This window comes from Carcharodon carcharias, chromosome 28 (assembly GCF_017639515.1).
Source record: "Carcharodon carcharias isolate sCarCar2 chromosome 28, sCarCar2.pri, whole genome shotgun sequence".
Classification (NCBI taxonomy): Eukaryota; Metazoa; Chordata; class Chondrichthyes; order Lamniformes; family Lamnidae; genus Carcharodon; species Carcharodon carcharias.
The window spans coordinates 30,629,009-30,652,536 of record NC_054494.1 but is presented as its reverse complement, the minus strand read 5'-3'; the positions used below and the strand labels follow the sequence as shown (position 1 = coordinate 30,652,536).

Below are 23,528 nucleotides of genomic sequence, written 5' to 3'. Positions count from 1 at the left end.
TTCTCTGTGTAATCACACGATGCAGTCTCTGTATAATTACATGGTGCAGTTCTCTGTGTAATCACATGGTGCACTCTCTGTGTAATCATATGGTGCTGTATATCTGATTAAAGACATGCTGCAGCCTCTCTGTGTAATCACATGCTGCAATCTCTGTGTAATCACATGGTGCAGTCTCTGTGTAATCACATGCTGCACCCTCTCTGTGTAATCACATGCTGCAGTCTCTGTGTAATCACATGATGCAGACTCTCTGATTGAAGACATGGTGCCGTCTCTGTGTAATCAAATGGTGCAGTCTCTCTGTGACTCTTTCGAGTACAAACCCGTTTCCATCTGTTTCAGATGAAGTTACATTATTTCATAGTTTGCCATTGTGAGATTTGAACTCGTGATCTTGGGGTTACAAACCCAGTACCATAACCACTTGGCTATTTAGGTCAAGCGCAGCTTCTCTGTATAACCACATGGTGCAGCTTCTCTGTACAATCACGTGTTGCAGTCTCTCTGTGTAATAACATGGTGCAGTCTCTATGTAATTACATGATGCAGTCTCTATTTAATCACATGGTGCGGTCTCTGTGTAATAAGATGGTGAAATCCTTCTGAGCAATCACGATGTACATTCTACATGCTGCAGTCTCTGTGTAATAGGATGGTGCAGTCTCCCTGTGTAATCACATGGTGCAGTTTCCCTGTTTACTCACATGGTGGAGTATCTCTCTATAATCACATGGTGCAGTCTCTGTGTAATCACAAGATGCAGTCTCTCTTTCTAATCACATGGTGCAGTCTCTGTGTAATCACATGATGTAGTCTCTGTGTAATCACATGATGCAGTCTCTGTATAATCACATGGCGCAGTCTCTGTATAATCACAAATTGCAGTCTTTCTATGTAATCTCATGGTGCAGTCTCTGTGTAATCTCATGATGCAGTCTCTGTATAATGAAATAGTGCAGTCTCTCTGTATAATCACATGTTGCAGTCTTTCTATGTAATCTCATGGTGCAGTCTCTGTGTAATCAGATAGTGCAGTCTGTATATAATCACATGATACAGTCACTGTATATTCACATGATGTTGTCTCTGTAATCACATGGTGCAGTCTTTCTGTTTAATCACAAGGTGCAGTCTCTGTGTAATCAAATGATGCAATCTCTACATAATCATATGATGCAGTCTCTATATAACCACATGATACTGTCTCTCTTTGTAATCAGGTGATGCAGTCTCTGTGTAATCACATGATGCAGATAATCTGATTAAAGACATGGTGCTGTCTCTCAGTATAACCAGATGGTGCAGTCTCTCTGTGAAATCACATGGGGCAGCCTCTCTGTATAAGCACATGTTGCAGTCTCTCTGTGTAATCACATGTTGCAATCTCTGAATAATCACATGGTGCAGTTTCTGTGTAATCAGATGGTGCTGACTCTATTTAATCACATGGTGCTGTCTATCTGATTAAAGACATGGTGCAGGCTCTCTGTGTAAACACATGATGCAGTCTCTCTATGTAATCTCATGGTGCTGTCTATCTGATTAAAGACATGGTGCAGTCTCTCTGTGTAATCACATGTTGCAGACTCTCTGTGTAATCACATGATGCAGTCTCTCTATGTAATCTCATGGTGCTGTCTATCTGATTAAAGACATGGTGCAGTCTCCCTGTCTAATTACTTGGTGCAGTTTCTCTGTATAATCGCATGGTGCAATATCTCTGTGTAATAACATGGTGCAATCTCTATGTAATCAAATGATGCAGTCTCTATATAATCACAATGTACAGTCTCTGTGTAATCACATGGTGCAATCTCTCTGTGTAATCACAAGGTGCAGTCTCTGTGTAATCACATGATGCAATATCTACATAATCATATGATGCAGTCTCTATATAATCACATGATACAGTCTCTCTCCGTAATCAGAAGATGCAGTCTCTGTGTAATCACATGATGCAGACAATCTGATTAAAGACATGGTACAGTCTTTCAGTATAACCAAAAGGTGCAGTCTCTCTGTGAAATCACATGGTGCAGTCTCTCTATGTAATCACATGTTGAAGTCTCAGAGTAATCCCATGGTGCAGTCCCTCTGTATAATCGCATGGTGCAGTATCTCTATGTAATAACATGGTGTAGTCTCTATGAAATCACATGATGCAGTCTCTCTATGTAATTCCGTGGTGCAGTCTCTGTGTAATCAGATAGTGCAGTCTGTATATAATCACATGATACAGTCTCTGTATAATTACTTGGTGCATTCTCTCTGTGAAATCACATGATGCAGCCTCTGTGTCATCACAATGTACACTCTCTGTGTAATCAGATGGTGCTGTCTCCCTGTGTAATCACATGTTTCAGTCCCTCTGTGTAATCACATGGTGCTGTCTCCCTGTGTAATCACATGGTGCAATCCCTCTGTGTAATCGCATGGTGCAGTCTCTGTGTAATCACATGATACAGTCTCTCTCTGTAATCAGAAGATGCAGTCTCTGTGTAATCACATGATGCAGACAATCTGATTAAAGACATGATACAGTCTTTCAGTATAACCAAAAGCTGCAGTCTCTCTGTGAAATCACATGGTGCAGTCTCCCTATGTTATCACGTACTTACCTGGCAGGGGAGAGACCTTAATCGCGTTTCTGCCAGGAAAAGAGAAATGACTATAACCAGTCGAACTCCTTACCATGGGGTACCTAACACCATCCGAGTCACGGTGAAGGGCAGCGAGCAAGGAACAGGAATGGATAGGACCTTCTTCACCAAGAGGATCCTATTCAAGCTGTGTGGTTTTGAGGCTGTGGAGATCTACTGCCTACAGGATTTCCCCAGCGCTCGTTTCTGTGATGTGACCTTCAAGCAAGTGGCAGCTTGTGTCAAACTCCTGAAGGTGTTTGAGGAAAAGAAAGACCTGCCAGAAATGAAGATCCTGATGGCGGAGCCGCTCTTTGTTCTACCGTTGCATCGTGAACGGGTTGCGACGATGCATCTGTACACCCCCTTCGTCCCTGTCGCCTTCGTGCTCACCTTCCTTACCAGGTACTTCGATAAGGTTGGGAGCTGCACTGCGGTTAGAGATGATTTGGGGATCTGGACATGTAAACGCCAGGTTAAGGTAACGCTCAAGACTGACGGTAAGGGAGCCGTTTTCCACCCCCCTTCCAGATTCGCTATCAGGGGAAGCCGTGGTTACCTTGTCTACGCTGGGCAACCCAAACTTTGTCGCTCATGTGGCAAGTCCGGTCATGTGGCGGCCAACTGCAGCGCCGTCCTCTGCAAGAACTGCAAACAGGAAGGGCACCAGACAAAAGACTGTAGACAGGCTAAGTGCTGCAACCTGTGTGACGAGGCAAGTCACCTCTACAAGACCTGCCCCAAACGTTGCCGTACTTATGCACAGGCAGCTAAAGCCAACGAGGGGGAAGCAGAAGAAATGCCTCGTGTCACTCCAACCACCAAGGCCCCCAGGGAGAACAACGGGACAAAGGAGGACACAGAGAGAGACAAGGTGGAGGAAAAGATTGGGGCAACAGACGGCCAACCAACAGCACTGCCCCCTGAACCTCCCACTCCTCAGGAGAGCGAATCAACGGAGGAGGAGGAGGCAGCAGTGGGAAAGCAGCAGGGGGAGTGGCAGCTGGTGAAGAGAGCCAAAAGGAAGAAGGGGCTAAAAAGAAACCAAGCCACTTCCCAGACAAGAGTCAAGAGGCGTCTCCTATCCGACACGGATAACAAGAGCAGCAGCTCTTTGGACGAAGAAGGTCCAGGGCGGCGCCAACAGAAGAAGTGGCAAAACGCTAGGGAGTTGGAGGATGAGACACCCGAGCTCCAGAACATTGGAGACAATGAGGAAACCAACGCACCCCAACTTGGCCCACAACCCGAAGAGGCCAGTGCACCACAACCCCAGGAATCTGGGAGCAGTGAGGCGCTCAGCGCACCCCAGCTCCGGGAAGCCGGGAGCAGCAACACCCCAGAGGTGGAGAGGTTTGGAGAAGCTTCTCCAACAGAGGACATTTCAAACCCCGCTCTCTGCACGGACCCCCAGATGCCACCTGAGCAGAACATCTCCAATGGGGAGGTTCAGGATGCTTTCCTCAGCCCATCCAAAGTGAAGCAATTTGAGCACACCATGGGCATGAAGGAACAGACCAAAGGTCTGGGACTCTCAGAGACAACAGGTTTGGTAAGCGACTAACTGCTTTAAAATGGGTGTAAAGATTGTATCCATAAACGTGCGTAGCATTAAATCTACTACGCGATGTGTTGAGACCTTGGACTACCTTGCCAAGGTCAAAGCTGACCTGTTGTTTCTGCAGCAGTGTGCGATACCGCACCTCAGCTCCTACAGGCAATGGTCACCATGGTGGTCCCACGGGCCATCGATCTGGTCGGGAGGAAACAACTCTCGTTCCTCCGGCCTGGGGATTCTGCTGCGGGGTGGCAGCTTCACCGTCTCCCAGGTTAAGGAGGTGGTGGGCGGGTGCCTCCTCGTAGCAGACGTAATGTACAAGAACGCTCCACTCCGGGTAATTAACGTCTACGCCCCGTCACAAGGGGCTGAGCAGCTGGAGGTTTTTCAACAGCTCCCACTGCTGCTGGCTACCTCCAGACCAGTCATTCTGGGCGGTGACTTCAACTGCATCATCGATGCGGCTGGACGTTCCGGCAGGGCCGACAGCAGATTGGACGCTACATCCAGATCCCTGATGGAAACAGTTAAAGATGCCAAGCTGCACGATGTCTTCAGCAACCCTGCAGACGGAGCACAGCATAGATACACCTGGTCGCGGCCAGACGGGTCCGTCTGTTCCAGGATAGATTTCCTATTTGTGTCCCGTGCATTCACAGTCAGATCCACCGACGTCAAGCCAGTGTTCTTCTCTGACCACTGCCTCCTACTGGCTGACTGCCACTTAGAGAAGGACCAGAGGGTTGGCAGGGGGGTATGGAAGCTAAACGTGAAACTGCTGACCCCAGAGAACATTGAGGAGCTCAAGAGGGATTACAAAGGTTGGAGAACCATGAAACCCCAATTTGAGTCACTGACACACTGGTGAGAAGTGATCAAGGGAAACATCAAGAGGTTTTTCGTCCTCAAAGGCACCCAGAAAGCTAGAAAGGAATAGAGGGAAATGTCCCGACTCCAGAAAAACATGCAGAACCTGCTCTGGCTGCTGTCGATGGGGGTCGATGTCAAGGAGGAACTCCAAGAGGTGAAGAGCCAGCAAGCCTCGCTCTTTGCCTCGAAGGCCTCCAAGATCATCTTCTGTTCCAGAGTCCGCTCCGTGGAGCAGGATGAGACGTGCTCACGTTTCTTCTTCCAAAAGGTACACAGAGAGAGCGCTGTGATTAGCAGCCTGAAGGAAGAAGATGACTCAGTAAAGTCATCACAGTCCGACATTTTGAGGATCAGCAAATCCTTCTATGCCAGATTATATGACGTGAAGCCCACAGACAGCACAGCCTCCCAGTCCTTCCTGTCCTCTATCACGGAGGTCTTAGACGACTGTACACGGGAGAGTCTGGACAAAGCGCTAACTCCTGACGAACTGACTGAGGCCCTTGAGCCCTTTGAGAAGAGTAAAACTCCCGGAAGCAACGGCTTGCCGGCCGAGTTGTATTCGGCTCTGTGGGACTGGATCAGCCCGGACCTGCTAGAAATGTATGAGAGTATGCTCCTGGCCGGCAGTATGTCAGAATCCATAAGGAAAGGCATCATCACCCTCATCTACAAGCACAAGGGGGAAAGGGACAAAATTAGAAATTGGTGACCCATTTCACTGTTGAATGTGGACTATAAAATTCTGTCCAAGGTCATCGCCAATCGGGTCAAATCCGCTCTGGAATTGGTGATCCACCCTGACCAGACCTGCACTGTGCCAGGCAGGAAGATCTCTGACAGCCTCACGCTGCTCAGGGATATGATTGCCTATGTACAGGAGAGGGGTGTGGATACCTGCCTCATCAGCCTGGATCAGGAGAAGGCTTTTGACAGAATATCGCACACCTACATGGTGGATGTGCTCTCCAAAATGGGGTTTGGGGAGGGAATTCGCAATTGGATCCAACTGCTCTACACTAACATCAGTAGTGCAGTCTCAATCAATGGGTGGGAATCAGATAGCTTTCCTATTAAATCTGGAGTCAAGCAGGGCTGCCCTCTCTCCCCTATCCTTTTTATGTGTTGCATAGAACCCTTTGCTGAGTCCATCAGGAAGGATCCGGGCATAAGAGGAGTGACGATCCCAGGCAGTGGAAGCACTCAGGTCAAAGCCTCCCTGTACATGGATGATGTCGCCGTTTTCTGCTCGGATCCGCTGTCGGTGCACAGACTGATCCACATCTGCGACCAGTTCGAACTAGCCTCGGGAGCCAAGGTAAATCGTGGGAAGAGCGAGGCCATGTTCTTTGGGAACTGGGCTGACCGATCTTTTGTCCCCTTCACTGTCAGGGCTGATGGCCTGAAGGTGCTGGGGATATGGTTCAGAGGGACCAGGGCACGCGTTAGAAACTGGAAGGATCGAGTGTCTATGGTGAAAAGGAAACTGAGCATGTGGGAGCGACGCTCCCTCTCCATTGCGGGTAAGAACCTGGTCATCAGGTGTGAGGCATTCTCACTGTTGCTGTACGTGGCGCAGGTCTGGCCCATGCCACACTCCTGCGCGATGCGATCACCCGAGCCATCTTCCGCTTTATCTGGAGGCCGAAAATGGATCGTGTCCGCAGGGACACGATGTACAAGCCTCTAGATAAAGGGGGAAAAAACGTGCTCAACATCGCCCTCATACTGATGGCCACCTTTGTGTGCGGCTGCATCAAGTGGTGCATAAACCCTCAGTATGCAAACACCAAGTGTCACTACATGCTGAGGTTCTACCTGTCCCTGGTGTTGTGAAGGATGGGTCTGGCCACGCTGCCGCGGAACGCTCCAAGTAGTTGGACCGTACCATACCACCTGTCCCTCGTGGGAAAATTTATGCAGAGAAACACCTTTGACCACAAATCCATCAGGCAGTGGTCGGCATGTAACGTCTTAGAGGCCCTGCGGGAAAAGGAGAGGGTGGATCCTGTGGGATGGTTCCCTGAGCAGACTGACAAAGTCCTTTGGCAGAATGCCTCATCGCCTGAACTTTCCAACAAACACCAAGATGTAGCTTGGCTGGTGGTGAGAAAGACCCTCCCCGTCAGATCCTTCCAACACGCCAGGAGTCTCACCCCCTCTGCACATTGCCCTCGAGGTGGCTGTGGTGGGGAAGAGACCGTTGTTCACCTCCTTGTAGATTGTATCTTTGTGAAGAACGTCTGGAGAGAGATGCAGTGGTTTCTGTCGAGGTTCATCCCGAGCAGTTCTGTGACAGAGGACTCTGTGCTCTACGGGCTGTTCCCAGGGACACACACTGAGACAAACATCAACTGCAGCTGGAGGATCATCAACTCGGTGAAAGACGCTCTTTGGTCTGCCTGAAACTTGTTGGTTTTCCAGCGCAAAGAGTTGTCCCCGACTGAGTGTTGCAGACTGGCACATTCCAAGGTCCAGGACTACGTGCTGAGGGACACAGTTAAGCTTGGGGCAGCCACCACAAAGGCGCAATGGGGAAGGGTCGCTGTCTAAGACCTTTCTGCCACAGTGCACTGGGGGGCTGGGAACTGTAAAGAGCCCCTCAGGATGTACAGCTCAAAATGAATGTCTGCCAATGATTGTAATATTCATTGTTTGTACTGATACACCTTGTGATTCATGTTGTAAAAGTTTAACCTGATTGTATTTTTGTAATGGTGATTTGAAATGGTCCAAAATGTTTTTGAAGATTTATGAACAAAGTATATTTTTGCAAAAAAAAAGTCTATGTAATCACATTGTGCAGTCTCTCTGTATAATCACATGGTGCAGTCTCAATGTGTAATCAGATTGTGCTGTCTCTATGTAATCACATGGTGCTGTCTATCTGATTAAAGACATGGTGCAGTCTCTCTGTGTAATCACATGGTGCAGTCTCTATGTAATCACATGATGAAGTCTCTTTGAAATCACATGTTGCAGTCTCTGTGTAATCACATAATGCAGTCTCTGTGTAATCACATGGTGCAGTCTCTATAACCACATGTTGCAGTCTCTCTATGTAATCTCATGGTGCAGTCCCTGTGTAATCACATGGTGTAGTCTCTGTGTAATCACATGCTGCAGTCTCTCTTTATAAGCACATGGTGCAGTCTCTCTGTGTAATCACATGCTACAGTCTCTCTGTGTAATCACATGATGCAGTCTCTGTATAATCACATGCTGCAGTCTCTCTTTATAAGCACATGGTGCAGTCTCTCTGTGTAATCACAGGTTGCAGTCTCTGAGTAATCAAATGGTGCAGTCTCTCTATGTAATCTCCTGGTGCAGTCTCTGTGTAATCACTTGGTGCAGTCTCTGTGTAATCACATGGTGTTGTCTATCTGATTAAAGACATGTTGCAGTCTCTCTATGTAATCACATGTTGCAGTCTCAGAGTAATCACATGGTGCAGTCTCTCTGTATAATCAGGTGGTGCAGTGTCTGTGTAATCACATGTGGCAGCCTCTCTGAGTAATAACCTGTTGCAGTCTCCGTGTACTCAGATGGTGCTCTGTCTATGTAATCACATGAGGCAGGCTCTCTGATTGAAGACATGGTGCCGTCTCTGTGTACTCACATGGTGCAATTTCCCTGTTTAAGCACATGGTGCTGTTTCTCTGTATAATCATGTGTTGCAGTCTCTCTGTGTAATAACATGGTGCAGTCTCTATGAAATCACATGCTGCAGTCTCTATATAATCACATGATGCAGTCTCTCTCTGTAATCAGAAGATGGAGTCTCTGTGTAATCACATGATGCAGACAATCTGATTAAAGACATGGTGCAGTCTCTCTGTATACTCACATGGTGTAGTCCCTCAAATGGTGCAGCCTATGTGTAATAACATGCACTTCTGTATAATAACATGGTGCAGTCCCTCTGTGCAATCACATGGTACAGACTCTCTGTATAATCAGATGATGCTGTCACTCTGTGTAATCACATGATGCAGTGTCAGTGTAATCACTTGGTGCAGTCTCTCTGTGTAATCACATGGTGCAGTCTCTGTGGAATCACATGGTGCAGTCTCTGTGTAATCACTTGGTGCAGTCTCTCTATGTAACTCTTTCGAGTACAAACACGTTTCCATCTGTTCCTATTCAGATGAAGTTACATTGTTTCATAGTTTGCCATTGTGAGATTTGAACTCTTGATCTTGGGGTTACAAGCCCAGTACCATAACCACTTGGCTATTTAGGACCGGCGCAGTCTCTGTGTAATCACATGGTGCAGTCTCTGTGTCATCAGTTGGTGCAGTTTCCCTGTTTAATCACACAGTGCAGTCTCTATGTATAATGACATGATGCAGTCTCCCTGTGTAATCATATGGTGCAGTCTCTGTGTAATCAGGTGGTGCAGTCTCTATAATTAAAGAAATGGTGCAGTCTCTGCATAATCACATGGTGCAGTGTCTCTGTTTAAAGACATGGTTCAGTCTCTCTGTGTAATCACATGTTGCTGTCTCTCTGTGTAATAACATGGTGCAGTCTCCATGTAATCTCATGATGCAGTCTCTATGAAATCACATGTTGCAGCCTCTATATAATCACATGATGCAGTCTCAGTGTAATCACATGCTGCATTGTCTGTGTAATCAGATGATGCTGTCTCTCTATGTAATCTCATGGTGCAGTCTCACTGTAATCACATGGTGCAATCTCTCTGTATAACCACATGGTGCAGTCTCTATGTAATAAAATGATACAGTCTCTGTGTAATCACATGGTGCAGTCTCTGTGTAATCACATGGTGCAGTCTCTCTGTGAAATCACATGGTGCAGTCTCTGTGTCATCACAAGGTATAGTCTCTATGTAATCACATGGTGCATTCTCTCTGGGTAATCACATGGTGCATTCTCTGTATAATCACATGGTGCAGTCTCTGTGTAATCACATGGTGCATTCTTTCCATGTAATCACATGGTGCAGTCCCTATGTAATCACATGGTGCAGTTTCTGTGTAATAACATGATGCAGTGTCTGTGTAATCAGATGGTGCTGTCTCTATGTAATCACATGGTGCAGACTCTGATTCAAGACATGGTGCAGTCTCTGTGTAATCACATGGTGTAGTCTCTCTGTGTAATCACATGGTGCAGTCTCTCTGTATAATCACATGGTGTAGTCCCGAAAATGGTGCAGACTCTCAGTTTAAATATGTGGTGCAGCCTATGTGTAATAACATGCACTTCTGTATAATAACATGGTGCAGTCCCTCTGTGCAATCACATGGTACAATCACTGTCTGTAAAAGGATGGTGCACTCTTTGCATAATCACATGGTGCATTCACTCGGTGTAATCACATGTTGCAGTCTCGCTGTATAATAACATGTTGCAGTCTTTATGTAATTACATGATTCCGTCTCTCTGTGTGTAATCACATGGTGCAGACTCTCTGATTGAAGACATGCTGCAGTGTTTGTGTAATCACATATGCAGTCTCTCCGTGTAATAATATGCTGCAGTCTCTATGTAATCGCATGATGTAGTCTCTATATAATCACATGATGCAGCCTCTGTATTATCACATGGTGCAGTCTCTCTGTATAATCACATGGTGGAGTTTCTCTGTATAATCTCATGTTGTAGTCTCTATGTATTCAGATGGTGCTGTCTCTATGTAATCACATGGTGCAGTCTCTCTATATAATCACATGGTGCAGTCTCTTTGATTAAAGATATGGTGAAGTCTATGTTTAATCACATGGTGCAGTCTCTGTGTAATCACATGGTGCAGTCTCTGTATAATCACATAGTGCAGTCTCTGTGTAATCACATGGTGCGGTCTCTGTATAATCACATAGTGCAGTCTCTGCGTAATCACATGCTGCAGTCTCTCTGTAATCAGATGGTGATATCTCTATGTAATCACATGCTGCAGTGTCTGTGTAATCAGATGGTGCTATCTCTATGTAATCAAATGGTGCAATCTATCTGATTAAAGGCATGGTGCAGTCTCTCTGTGTAATCACATGCTGCAGTCTCTCTGTAATAACATGCAGCAGTCTCTGTGTAATCACATGGTGCAGTCTCTGTGTAATCCGATCGTGCTGTCTCTATGTAATCACATGGTGCAGTCTATCTGATTAAAGACATGGTGCAGACTCTCTGTGCAATCACATGTTGCAGTCTCTCTGTGTAATCACATAGTGCAGACTCTCTGATTGGAGACATGGTGCAGTCTCTGCATAATCACACGATGCAGTCTCACTGTGTAATCACATGGGGTAGTGCCTCTGTGTAACCACATGGTGCAGTCTCTCTGTGTAATAACATGGTACAGTCTGTATATAATCACATGGTGAAGTCTCTCTGTGTAATCAGGTGATGCAGTCTCTGTGTAATCACATATTGCAGTCTCTGTATAATCACATGGTGCCGTCTCTCTGTATAATCACATGTTGCACTCCCTCTGTGTAATGACATGGTGCAGTCTCTGTGTAATCACATGATGCAGTCTCTCAATGTAATCACCTGGTGCAGTCTCCATGTAATAGCATGCTGCAGTCTCCCTGTATAAACACATAGTGCAGTGTCTCTGTGTAATCACATGGTGCCGTCTCTCAATGTAATCACATGGTGCACTCTCTCTGTGTAATCACATGATGCAGTCCCTCTGTGTAATCACATGATGCAGTCTCGGTATAATCACATGGTGCATTTTCTGGGTAATCAGATGGTGCTGTCTCTATGTAATCACATGGTGCAGTCAATCTGATTAAAGACATGGTGCAGTTCTCTGTGTAATCACATGTTGCAGCCTCTCTGTGTAATCACATGATGCTGTCCCTATGTAATCACATCATGCAGACTCTCTGATTAAAGACATGGTGCAGTCTCTGTGTAATCACATGGTGCAATTTCCCTGTTTAATCAGATGCTGCAGTCTCTATGTAATCTCATGATGCACTCTCTCTGAAATCACTTGATGCAGTCTCTATGTAATCACATGGTGCAGTCTCACTGTAATCACATGATGCGATCTCTATGAAATCACACGTTGCAGTCTCTATATAATCACATGATGCGGTCTCTATGTAATCACATGATGCAGTTTCTGTGTAATCACATGGTGCAGTCTCTGTATAATCACATTGTGCATTCTCTGTATAATCACATGGTGCAGTCTTTGTGTCATCACATGGTGCAGCCTCTATAATTGAAGACATGGTGCAGTCTCTACATAATCACATGGTGCAGTTTCCCTTTTTATTCACATGTTAGAGTATCGCTGTATAATCACACAGTGCAGTCTCTGTGTAATCAGATGGAGCTGTCGCTATGTAATCACATGGTGCAGTGTCTCTGTTTAAAGACATGGTGCAGTCTCCCTGTGTAATTACATGCTGCAGCCTCTGTGTCATCACAAGGTACAGTCTCTCTGTAATCAAATGGGGCTGTATCAACGTAATCACATGAAGCAGTCTCTGCGTAATCACATGGTGCAGTCTCTCTGTATATTCACATGGTGCAGTCTCTGTGTAATCACACGGTGCAGCCTCTCTGATTAAAGACATGGTGCATTCTTTCTGTGTAATCACATGTTGCAGCCTCTCTGTGTAATAACATGATGCAGTCTCTATGTAATCACATCATGCAGACTCTCTGATTGAAGACATGGTGCAGTCTCTGTGTAATCACATGGTGCAATTTCCCTGTTTAATCACATGCTGCAGTCTCTATGTAATCTCATGATGCACTCTCTTTGAAATCACTTGATGCAGTCTCTATGTAATCACATGGTGCAGTCTCACTGTAATCACATGATGCGATCTCTATGAAATCACACGTTGCAGTCTCTATATAATCACATGATGCGGTCTCTATGTAATCACATGATGCAGTTTCTGTGTAATCACATGGTGCAGTCTCTGTATAATCACATGATGCAGTCTCTCTGTGTAATCAGATGGTGCAGTCTCTGTGGAATCACATGGTGCAGTCTCTGTCTAATCACATGGTGCAGTCTCTCTGTGTAATCAGATGGTGCAGTCTCTGTGTAATCACGTGGTGCAGTCTCTGTGTAATCACATGGTGCAGTCTCTGTCTAATCACATGGTGCAGTCTCTCTGTGTAATCACATGGTGCAGTCTCTCTGTGTGATCACATGGTGTAGTCTCTCTGTGTGATCACATGGTGCAGTCTCTGTGTAATCAGGTGGTGCAGTCTCTATAACAAAAGACATGGTGCAATCTCTGCATAATCACATGGTGCAGTGTCTCTGTTTAAAGACATGGTGCAGTCTCTTTGTGTAATCACATGTTGCAGCCTCTCTGATTAAAGACATGGTGCAGTCTCTCTGTGTAATCACATGTTGCAGCCTCTCTGTGTAATCACATGGTGCAGTCTCTGTGTAATAACATGGTGCAGTCTCTGTGGAATCAGATGGTGCAGTCTCTATAATTAAAGACATGTTGCAGACTCTGCATAATCACATGGTGCAGTCCCTCTGTATAATCACATCGTGTAGTCTCTGTGTAATCAGAGGGAGGTGGCGCTATGTAATCACATGGCGCAGTCACATGGTACAGTGTCTGTGTGTAAAAAGATGACGCAGTCTTTGCATAATCACATGGTGAATTCGCTCTGTGTAATCACTTGATGCAGTCTCTATGTAATCACATGTTGCTGTCTCTCTGTGTAATCACATGGTGCAGTCTCGCTATAATCGCATGGTGCAGTCTCTCTGTGAAATCACATGGTGCAGTCTCTATGTAATTACATAATGCAGTCTGTATATAATCACATAATACAATCACTGTGTAATCTCACGGTGCAGTCTCTGTATAATCACATGGTGCAGTCTCTCTGTGAAATCACATGGTGCAGTCCCTCTGTGTAATCACATGGTGCTGTCTATCTGATTAAAGACATGGTGCAGTCTCTGTGTAAGCAGATGCTGCAGCCTCTCTGTGTAATCACATGGTGCAGTCTCTGTCTAATCACATGGTGTAATCCCTCTGTGTAATCACATGGTGCAGTCTCTACATAATCTCATGATGCAATCTCTATATAATCACATAATGCCGTCTCTCTCTGTAATCAGAAGATGCGGTCTCTGTGTAATCACATGATGCAGACAATCTGATTAAAGACATGGTGCAGTCTCTCATTATAAACACACGGTACACAACGTACAGTCCCTGTGTAATCAGATGGTGCAGTCTCCGTGTAATCACATGTTGCAGTCTCTCTATGTAATCACATGGTGCTGTTTCTCTGTATAATCACATGATGCAGCCCCTGTGTCATCACAAGGTACAGGCTCTGTGTAATCAGATGTTGCTGTCTCTATGTAATCACATGATGCAGTCTCTGTGTAACCACATGTTGCAGCCTCTCTGTGTAATCACATGGTGCATTCTCTGTGTAATAACCTGTCACAGTCTCCGTGTACTCAGATGGTGCTCTCCCTATGTAATCACATGATGCAGACTCTCTGATTGAAGACATGGTGCCGTCTCTGTGTAATCACATGGTGCAATTTCCCTGTTTAATCACATGGTGCTGTTTCTCTGTATAATAACATGGTGCAGTCTCTATATTAATTACATGATGCAGTCTCTATGAAATCACATGTTGCAGTCTCTATATAATCACATGATGCAGTCTCTGTATAATCAGATAGTGCAGTCTCTCTGTGAAATCACATGATGCAGTCTCTGTATAATCAGATAGTGCAGTCTCTCTGTGAAATCACATGATGCAGACTCTGTATAATCATATGGTGCAGTCTCTCCATGTAATCACATGGTGCACTCTCTGTGTAATCAGATAGTGCCGTCTGTATATAATCACATGATGCAGTCTCTGTATAATCACATGGTGCGGTCTCTTTGTGAAATCACATGATGCAGTATCTGTATAATCATATGGTGCAGTCTCTCCGTATAATCACATGGTGCAGTCTCTGTGTAATCACTTGGTGCAGTCTCTCTGTGTAATAACATGGTGCAGTCTCTGTGTAATCACATGGTGCAGTCCCGCTGTGTAATCACATGGTGCAGTCTCTTTGTAATCACATAAATATCTACATAATCTCATGGTGAAGTCTCTCTGTGCAATCACAAGGTACAGTCTCTGTGTAATCACATGTTGCAGTCTCTCTGTGTAACCACATGTTGCAGTCTCTCTGTGTAATCACATGGTGTAGTCTCTCTGTGTAATCACATGTTGTAGTCTCTCTGTGTAATTACATGTTGCAGTCTCCGTGTAATCACATGGTGCAGTCCCGCTGTGTAATCACATGGTGCAGTCTCTTTGCAATCACATAAATCTCTACATAATCTCATGGTGAAGTCTCTCTGTGCAATCACAAGGTACAGCCTCTGTGTAATCACATGGTGCACTCTCTGTGTAATCAGATAGTGCCGTCTGTATATAATCACATGATGCAGTCTCTGTATAATCACATGGTGCAGTCTCTCTGTGAAATCACATGATGCAGTCTCTGTATAATTATATGGTGCAGTCTCTCCGTATAATCACATGGTGCAGTCTCTCTGTGTAATCACATGGTGCAGTCCCGCTGTGTAATCACATGGTGCAGTCTCTTTGTAATCACATAAATCTCTGCATAATCTCGTGGTGAAGTCTCTCTGTGCAATCACAAGGTACATTCTCTGTGTAATCACATGGTGCAGTCTCTCTGTGAAATCACATGGTGTAGTCTTTCTGTGTAATCACATGTTGCAGTCTCTCTGTGTAATCACATGTTGCACTCTCTCTGTGTAATCACATGGTGTAGTCTCTCTGTGTAATCATGTGTTGCAGTCTCTGTGTAATAATATGGTGCAGTCCCGCTGTGTAATCACATGGTGCAGTCTCTTTGTAATCACATAAATCTCTACATAATCTCATGGTGAAGTCTCTCTGTGTAATCACATGGTGCAATTTCCCTGTTTAATCACATGGTGCAGGCTCTGTGTAATCACATGTTACAGCCTCTCTGTGTAATCACATGTTGCACTCTCTGTATAATCACATGGTGCAGTCTCTTTGTAATCACATAAATCTCTACATAATCTCATGGTGAAGTCTCTCTGTGCAATCACAAGGTACAGTCTCTGTGTAATCAGATAGTGCTGTCTGTATATAATCACATGATGCAGTCTCTGTATAATCACATGGTTCGATCTCTTTGTGAAATCACATGATGCAGTCTCTGTATAATCATATGGTGCAGTCTCTCCGTATAATCACATGGTGCAGTCTCTATGTAATCACTTGGTGCAGTCCCACTGTGTAATAACATGGTGCAGTCTCTGTGTAATCACATGGTGCAGTCCCACTGTGTAATGACATGGTGCAGTCTCTTTGTAATCACATAAATATCTACATAATCTCATGGTGAAGTCTCTCTGTGCAATCACAAGGTACAGTCTCTGTGTAATCACACGTTGCAGTCTCTCTGTGTAATCACATGTTGCAGTCTCTCTGTGTAATCACATGGTGTAGTCTCTCTGTGTAATCACATGTTGTAGTCTCTCTGTGTAATTACATGTTGCAGTCTCCGTGTAATCACATGGTGCAGTCCCGCTGTGTAATCACATGGTGCAGTCTCTTTGCAATCACATAAATCTCTACATAATCTCATGGTGAAGTCTCTCTGTGCAATCACAAGGTACAGCCTCTGTGTAATCACATGGTGCACTCTCTGTGTAATCAGATAGTGCCGTCTGTATATAATCACATGATGCAGTCTCTGTGTAATCACATGGTGCAGTCTCTCCGTATAATCACATGTTGCACTCTCTCTGTGTAATCATGTGTTGCAGTCTCTGTGTAATCACATAAATCTCTACATAATCTCATGGTGAAGTCTCTCTGTGTAATCACATGGTGCAATTTCCCTGTTTAATCACATGTTACAGTCTCTCTGTATAATCACATGGTGCAGTCTCAGTCTAATCACATGGTGCAGTATCTGTGCAATCACATGGTGCAGTCTCTCTGTGTAATCACATGGTGCATTCTTTCCGTGTAATCACATGGTGCAGTCCCTATGTAATCACATGATGCAGTGTCTGTGTAATCAGATGGTGCTGTCTCTATGTAATCACATGGTGCAGACTCTCTGATTCAAGACATGGTGCATTCTCTGTCTAATCACATGGTGCAGTCTCTCTGTGTAATCACATGGTGCATTCTTTCCGTGTAATCACATGGTGCAGTCCCTATGTAATCACATGGTGCAGTCTCTGTGTAATAACATGCTGCTGTCTCTGTGTAATCAGATGGTGCTGTCTCTATGTAATCACATGGTGCAGACTCTCTGATTCAAGACATGGTGCAGTCTCTGTGTAATCACATGGTGTAGTCTCTCTGTGTAATCACATGGTGCAGTCTCTCTGTATAATCACATGGTGTAGTCCCGAAAATGGTGCAGACTCTCAGTTTAAATATGTGGTGCAGTGTATGTGTAATAACATGCACTTCTGTATAATAACATGGTGCAGTCCCTCTGTGCAATCACATAGTACAATCTCTGTCTGTAAAAGGATGGTGCAGTCTTTGCATAATCACATGGTGCATTCACTCGGTGTAATCACATGTTGCAGTCTCGCTGTAAAATATGTTGCAGTCTCTACGTAATTACATGATTCCGTCTCTCTGTGTGTAATCACATGGTGCAGACTCTCTGATTGAAGACATGCTGCAGTGTTTGTGTAATCACATGTGCAGTCTCTCCATGTAATAATATGTTGCAGTCTCTATGTAATCACATGATGTAGTCTCTATATAATCACATGATGCTGCCTCTGTATTATCACATGGTGCAGTCTCTCTGTATAATCACATGGTGGAGTCTCTCTGTATAATCTCATGTTGTAGTCTCTGTGTAATCAGATGGTGCTGTCTCTATGTAATCACATGGTGCAGTCTCTCTATGTAATCACATGGTGCAGTCTCTTTGATTAAAGATATGGTGAAGTCTATGTTTAATCACATGGTGCAGTCTCTGTATAATCACATAGTGCAATCTCTGTGTAATCACATGGTGCAGTGTCTGTGTAATCAGATGGTGATGTCTCTATGTAATCACATGCTGCAGTCTATCTGATTAAAGGCATGGTGCAGTCTCTCTGTGTAATCACATGTTGCAGTCTCTCTGTGTAATCACATGCTGCAGTCTCTCTGTAATAACATGCAGCAGTCTCTGTGTAATCACATGGTGCAGTCTCTGTGTAATCCGATCGTGCTGTCTCTATGTAATCACATGGTGCAGTCTGTCTGATTAAAGACATGGTGCAGTCTCTCTGTGTAATCACATGGTGCAGTCTCTCTGTGTAATCACATGGTCCAGACTCTCTGATTGGAGACATGGTACAGTCTCTGCATAATCACATGATGCAGTATCTCTGTGTAATCACATGTTGCAGTCTCTCTGTGTAATCACATGCTGCAGTCTCTCTGTAATAACATGCAGCAGTCTCTGTGTAATCACATGGTGCAGTCTCTGTGTAATCCGATCTTGCTGTCTCTATGTAATCACATGGTGCAGTCTGTCTGATTAAAGACATGGTGCAGTCTCTCTGTGTAATCACATGGTCCAGACTCTCTGATTGGAGACATGGTACAGTCTCTGCATAATCACATGATGCAGTATCTCTGTGTAATCACATGGTGCAGTCTCTGTGTAATAACATGATGCAGTCTTTGTGTAATCACATGGTGCTGTCTCTATGTAATCACATGGTGCAGACTCTCTGATTCAAGACATGGTGCAGTCTCTGTGTAATCACATGCTGCAGTCTCTCTGTGTAATCACATGGTGCAGTCTCTCTGTATAATCACATGGTGTAGTCCCTCAAATGGTGCAGACTCTCAGTTTAAATATGTGGTGCAGTCTATGTGTAATTACATGCACTTCTGTATAATAACATGGTGCAGTCCCTCTGTGCAATCACATGGTACAATCTCTGTCTGTAAAAGGATGGTGCAGTCTTTGCATAATTACATGGTGCATTCACTCGGTGTAATCACATGCTGCAGTCTCGCTGTATAATAACATGTTGCAGTCTTTATGTAATTACATGATTCCGTCTCTCTGTGTGTAATCACATGGTGCAGACTCTCTGATTGAAGACATGCTGCAGTCTTTGTGTAATCACATGTGCAGTCTCTCCGTGTAATAATATGTTGCAGTCTTTATGTAATCACATGATGTAGTCTCAATATAATCACATGATGCAGCCTCTGTATTATCACATGGTGCAGTCTCTCTGTATAATCACATGGTGGAGTCTCTCTGTATAATCTCATGTTGTAGTCTCTGTGTAATCAGATGGTGCAGTCTGTGTGTAATCACATGCTGCAGTCTCTGTGTAATAACATGGTGCAGTCTCTGTGTAATCAGATGGTGCTGTCTCTATGTAATCACATGGTGCAGTCTATCTGATTAAAGACATGGTGCAGTCTCTCTGTGTAATCACATGCTGCAGTCTCTCTGTGTAATCACATGGTGCAGACTCTGATTGGAGACATGGTGTAGTCTCTGTGTAATCACATGGTGTAGTCTCGGTGTAATCACATGGTGCAGTCTCTGTGTAATCACATGGTGCAGTTTTCTGCATAATCACATGTTGCAGTCTCATTGTGTAATCACATGGTGCAGTCTCTCTGTGTAATCACATGGTGCAGTCTCTCTGTGTAATCACATGGTGCAGTCTCTGTGTAATCACATGGTGCAGTCTCTCTGTATAATCACACGATGCCGTCTCTCTGTATAATCACATGGTGCAGTCTCTCTCTGTAATCACATGTTTCAGTCTCTCTATGTAATCACATGTTGCAGTCTCTCTATGTAATCACATGATGCAGTCTCACTGTGTAATCACATGGTGCAGTCTCTCTGTGTAATCACATGGTGCAGTCTCTCTGTGTAATCACATGGTGCAGACTCTGTGTAATCACATGCTGCAGCCTCTCTGTATAATCACACGATGCCGTCTCTCTGTATAATCACATGGTGCAGTCTCTCTCTGTAATCACATGTTTCAGTCTCTCTATGTAATCACATGTTGCAGTCTCTCTATGTAATCACATGATGCAGTCTCACTGTGTAATCACATGGTGCAGTCTCTCTGTGTAATCACATGGTGCAGTCTCTCTGTGTAATCACATGGTGCAGACTCTGTGTAATCACATGCTGCAGCCTCTCTGTATAATCACATGATGCCGTCTCTCTGTATAATCACATGGTGCAGTCTCTCTCTGTAATCACATGTTTCAGTCTCTCTGTGTAATCACATGGTGCAGTCTCTCTGTATAACCACATGGTGCTGTCTCTCTGTGTAATCACATGTTGCAGTCTCTCTATGTAATCACATGTTGCAGTCTCTCTATGTAATCTCATGGTGCAGACTCTGTGTAATCACATGGTGCAGTCTCTGTGTAATCACATGGTGCAGTCTCTGTGTAATCACGTGGTGCAGTCTCTATAATAAAAAACATGGTGCAGTCACTGCATAATCACATGGTGCAGTGTCTCTGTTTAAAGACATGGTGCAGTCTCTCTGTGTAATCACATAGTGCTGCCTCTCTCTGTGATCACATGGTGCAGTCTCTGTGTAATCAGATGGTGCAGTCGCTATAATAAAAGACATGGTGCAGTCTCTCTGTGAAATCACATGATGCAGTCCCTCTGTGTAATTACAAGTTACAGTCTCTCTGTGTAATCACATGATGCAGTCTCGGTATAATCACATGGTGCATTCTCTGGGTAATCAGATGGTGCTGTCTCTATGTAATCACATGGTGCAATCAATCTGATTAAAGACATGGTGCAGTTCTCTGTGTAATCACTAGTTGCAGCCTCTCTGTGTAATCACATGCTGCAGTCTGTGTTATAACATGATGCTGTCCCTATGTAATCACATCATGCAGACTCTCTGATTGAAGACATGGTGCAGTTCTGTGTAATCACATGGTGCAATTTCCCTGTTTAATCACATGCTGCAGTCTCTATGTAATCACATGGTGCAGTCTCTCTGTATAATCACATGGTGCAGTGTCTCTGTGTAATCAGATGGAGCTTTCGCTATGTAATCACATGGCGCAGTCACATGGTACAGTGTCTGTGTGTAAAAAGATGATGCAGTCTTTGCATAATCACATGATTCATTCTTCGTGTAAGCACATGGTGCAGTCTCTCTGTGTAATCATATGGTGCAGTCTCTCTGTGTAATCACATGGTGCAGTCTCTGTCTAATCACATGGTGCAGTCTCTCTGTGTAATCACATGGTGCAGTCTCTCTGTGTAATCACATGGTGCAGTCTCTCTGTGTAATCACATGGTGCAGTCTCTGTGTAATCACATGGCGCAGTCTCTCTGTGTAATCACATGGCGCAGTCTCTCTGTGTAATCACATGGCGCAGTCACATGGTACAGTGTCTGTGTGTAAAAATATGATGCAGTCTTTGCATAATCACATGGTGCATTCGCTCCGTATAATCACCTGGGGCAGTCTCGCTATAATAACATGGTGCAGTCTCTCTGTGTAATCAAATGTTGCAGTATCTCTGTGTAATAACATGGTGCCGTCTCCATGTAATCACATGATGCAGTCTCTATATAATCACATGATGCAGTCTCATGTAATCACACGTTGCAGTCTCTATATAATCACATGATGCAGTCTCTATGTAATCACATGGTGCAGTCTCTCTGAAATCACTTGATGCAGTCTCTATGTAATCACATGGTGCAGTTGCTCTGTATAATCACATGGTGCAGTTGCTCTGTATAATCACATGGTGCAGTCTCTCTGTGTAATCAGATGGAGCTATTGCTATGTAATCACATGGCGCAGTCACATGGTACAGTGTCTGTGTGTAAAAAGATGATGCAGTCTTTGCATAATCACATGGTGCAGTCTCTGTCTAATCACATGGTGCAGTCTCTGTCTAATCACATGGTGCAGTCTCTCTGTGTAATCACATGGTGCAGTCTCTGTGTAATCACATCGTGTAGTCTCTGTGTAATCAGAGGGAGGTGTCGCTATGTAATCACATGGCGCAGTCACATGGTACAGTGTCTGTGTGTAAAAATATGATGCAGTCTTTGCATAATCACATGGTGCATTCGCTCCGTATAATCACCTGGGGCAGTCTCGCTATAATAACATGGTGCAGTCTCTCTGTGTAATCAAATGTTGCAGTATCTCTGTGTAATAACATGGTGCCGTCTCCATGTAATCACATGATGCAGTCTCTATATAATCACATGATGCAGTCTCATGTAATCACACGTTGCAGTCTCTATATAATCACATGATGCAGTCTCTATGTAATCACATGGTGCAGTCTCTCTGAAATCACTTGATGCAGTCTCTATGTAATCACATGGTGCAGTTGCTCTGTATAATCACATGGTGCAGTTGCTCTGTATAATCACATGGTGCAGTCTCTCTGTGTAATCAGATGGAGCTATTGCTATGTAATCACATGGCGCAGTCACATGGTACAGTGTCTGTGTGTAAAAAGATGATGCAGTCTTTGCATAATCACATGGTGCAGTCTCTGTCTAATCACATGGTGCAGTCTCTGTCTAATCACATGGTGCAGTCTCTCTGTGTAATCACATGGTGCAGTCTCTGTGTAATCACATCGTGTAGTCTCTGTGTAATCAGAGGGAGGTGTCGCTATGTAATCACATGGCGCAGTCACATGGTACAGTGTCTGTGTGTAAAAATATGATGCAGTCTTTGCATAATCACATGGTGCAGTCTCTCTATGAAATCACATGTTGCAGTCTCTATATAATCACATGATGCAGTCTCATGTAATCACATGTTGCAGTCTCTGTATAATCACATGATGCAGTCTCTATGTAATCACATGGTGCAGTCTCTCTGTATAATCACAAGGTGCTGTCTCTGTTTAATAACATGATTCAGTCTCTTTGTAATCAGATGGTGCTGTCTCTCTTTATAATCACATGGTGCAGTCTCTGTGTAATCACATAGTGCAGTTTCTCTGTATAATCACGTGGTGCAATTTCTCTGTATAATCACATGGGGCTGTTTCTCTGTATATTCACATGGTGCAGTCTCTCTGTGTAATCACATGATGTAGTCTCTCTGTGTAATAACATGGTGCAGTCTCTCTGTATAATCACATGATGCAGTTTATCTGGTAATCACATGGTGTAGTCTCTGTGTAATCATGTGGTGCAATGTCTTTGTGAAATCACATGATACAATCTCTCTATAATCACATGGTGCATTCTCTGTGTAATTACTTGCTGCAGTCTCTGTGTAATAACATGGTGAAACGTCTCTGTGTAATCAGATGGTGCTCCCACGATGTAATCACATGGTGAAGTGCCTCTGTGCAATCACAAAGTACATTCTCTGTGTAATCACATGGTGCTGACTCCGTTTAACCACATGGTGCAGTCTCTCTTTGTT

General features: G+C 44.4%; 1 protein-coding gene across 1 annotated transcript in view; it reads right to left on the bottom strand.

The window, feature by feature from the left end:
• LOC121270791 (glutamate receptor ionotropic, delta-1-like) overlaps window positions 1-23,528 on the bottom strand; it is a 1,188,003-nt gene that overhangs the window by 160,357 nt on the left and 1,004,118 nt on the right. The gene's annotated exons all lie outside the window — the stretch shown is intronic.